Consider the following 2,768-nt stretch of genomic DNA (forward strand, 5'->3'; position numbering starts at 1 on the left):
CTCGCGCTGCCGCCATCTCACCCGTCCTGCCTCCCGGGGTGTGCGGGGAGGGAGCTCGGGCGCAGCACCGTGGCACCGGGCCGGTTGGGTGCCCTCCCGCTCCCGTGGCCGCTGCTCAGCCGGTGCCTTCCCAGCACGCCGGCCGACCTCGTCTGTGAGCTAATTAGGGCTGTTGCGTGAAGGCGAATCCCCCGGCGCCCGCACACGTGCTGCCAGCCAGCCCGCCCCGTCCCCGTCCCCATCCCTCCCAGCCCAGCACCCTCGCCGCTGGGTCTCAGCATCCCCCATCTTGCGGGACGGCGCCGGCTGGGGGCTCCCACAGTGATGGGGGGGGCCGAGCCCCCCGTAGCCATGGCCATGCCAGCACACCGGCTGTCCCCAGGGCCAAGCCAGGCTGGCAGCGGAGAGGGGTGGGAGTCAGGCCACGCTCCCAGCCCCCCTACGGTGGGATCCTGGTGGGAGAGCAGAGGCGCCCAGTCCTGCAAGGACGGGCTTTATTGAGCCAGCGGAGAGGGAAGAGCAGGCGAGAGGCCAGTGGGGGAAGCGGTGGTGCCCATCGCTGGCCATGCAGGTGGCCCCACACCATGGCAGCAGCACATGCATGGCACAACCCATGCAGCCGGGTAGGAGCCCCAGGCATGGTGCTGATGCCCACGGCAGCCTGCAAAGCTCATGGCCACAAAACTGGGGGTCCAGCCAGCCTGGCAAAAGCCCTCGGGAGTCTTTGATGCATGAGGGCAGGGGTCCCCGTGAGACCACCGCCCTGTGTGGCACCAAGGAGTTGCCTTCAGCAGCAGCCACCGACCTTACCCCTGTCCCTGCGCTGCCCAGGGCTGGCCGGGGTGGCGAAGCTGTGCCGTCGTGCATTGCCAGCAGCAGGGGACAGAGTGGGAGGGGGGAAGGATAAATAGCTTAAAAAAAAAAAAAAAAAAAGAGGTGAAGAAAGAGCGAAAGGTGAGAGAAAGAGAGATAGGAGGGAGGGAAGTTGAGAGGAGTGGAGAGCTGGGACGGATCTGGCCCCACGGCCGGGGCTGAAGGCACACGGGGCACTGCCCAGGTACTGCGCCGCCACCCCCTCCCCGCGCCTGCCGCCGACCTCCTTTTGCTTTCCTATCAAATCCTAAATTAGTTCAATTTACAACCTCTCAGTCACAGGAAACTAAATCTGGCTCTTCTCGGCCCGGCGCCAGCTGGAGGCGCGAGCTCCTGCCAGCACCATGCCAGGCAGCAGCACGCCCTGCCCGCACACCCTGCCTGTGCCCGCCAGGTGCCCCTGGTACCGGGAGGGGGTACAGCAGACAGACCCCCAGCACGGCCCCCCATGAGCACCCCCAAACCGGAAGGCTCTGCGCAGAAGAGATACAGAAAGGTGAGATGCTTCATCTGCCAGCTTCCCCATCCCCTTAACTCTGCCCTCGCCACCTGCACCAGCCCAGTGGCTGTCTGTCCGGCTGTCTGTCTGTCCGGCTGTCTGTCTGTCCAGCTCCCAGCTCCTCCAGAGCTCCCAGCCAGATCAGTGGAGCCCGTTGCCGCGCCGGCGCGGGCCGGCTGTGAGTCAGCGGGAGCGGAGGTGCTGAGCAGCGTGCGGGCACTCGTCCCCGGCTTTCAGCGCGGCAGCTGCACGACACCTTTTCTTGGCCGGCCCTCGCACATCCTGCCAGAGGAGCGCAGGCTCCCAGCAGGTTTCGCTTCACCACTGAGGCTGAGTGTGGCTGAAGGCTCCACAGCTCCCCCTCTTCCTCGCCTCTCCCTCCCGCCTCCCAGCAGCCAAGCCGCAGAACACCAGCATCACACCAAACAGGCGGCCGCAGCTCTGAATGGGGTGGGAGCAACACCAATTTTTGGAGCTCCAGGAAGCATTTGGGATTTGGCCGAGGTGGCAGGACTGGAGTTTCTCTTTTGAAAAGGCTTTTTCCCCACCAACAAGGCTGGAAGAAGCAGCAGGGATGAGACACGTCAGCCCTGGCAAGCGCCTTTGCCATTGCCACTGACCTTCCCGGCATGGGCAACCAGAGCAGAGACCAGAAATGTAGGACGGAGCCCACAGCCAGATAAATCACCACCATTTCTCGCGACAGAACTACGGTCACTGCCAGCAGCAGAGGGTCTTGCTGAGACCCCCCACCCAGCCTGCCTGGGCCACAGATTTCCCCTAAATCTGATAAACCACCAACTTTCCCCAACTCTCCCTCAGCATCGGATGGTGGAGCCGCAAGTGAGGCGCCGGGTCTCATGGCTGTGCCGTGGGTCAGGGGAGCACCACAGCGGGATGAGGCTGGCGATGCCACGCGCCATCCCTGATGGCCAAGTCCCAGGGATGGGGACATGGGAGAGCAGCTCCTGCCCTTGAGCCCCACTGGGGATGCTGAGCCGCTTCCCACCAGCACTGGGCAAAGCCAAAAGTGCTCCGCTCACCCAGCTGGGGCTTGAGCCCTGCAGCCCCCTCCTCCATTCCCCTCACCGAGCCAAAATGCTGTTGAAACACTGTTGAAACACTACAGGGGCTTGGGCAGCCCCCTCAGTGTGATGGGCCAAGGGATCTTTCAGTGGCCTCCATCCCAAGCGCAGCCCACAGAGGGGTGCCCGGGCACGATGGCGGGGGGGGGTTCCATGCCGGCGCGTGCCGTGCCGGAGCGTGCGTGCTCACTCACTTGGACAGGCTGAGCTTCCCTGCGGCCAAGTGGCTCTGCACCGTGTGCCAGCGGCCTCGTGCCGCCTTCCCCACGCCGGGCTCGCTGTGGGCAGAGACGCTGCTCCTCATGCCGTCC

The 2,768-nt window shown here is 64.8% G+C and overlaps 1 protein-coding gene across 1 annotated transcript in view; it reads right to left on the reverse strand.

Moving 5' to 3' along the window:
* Positions 1 to 2,768, reverse strand: part of SYT7 (synaptotagmin 7) — a 16,324-nt gene that overhangs the window by 8,526 nt on the left and 5,030 nt on the right. The window lies entirely within an intron of this gene.

The sequence above is a fragment of the Athene cunicularia genome, assembly GCF_003259725.1.
Source record: "Athene cunicularia isolate RWA chromosome 5 unlocalized genomic scaffold, athCun1 chr5_part2, whole genome shotgun sequence".
Classification (NCBI taxonomy): Eukaryota; Metazoa; Chordata; class Aves; order Strigiformes; family Strigidae; genus Athene; species Athene cunicularia.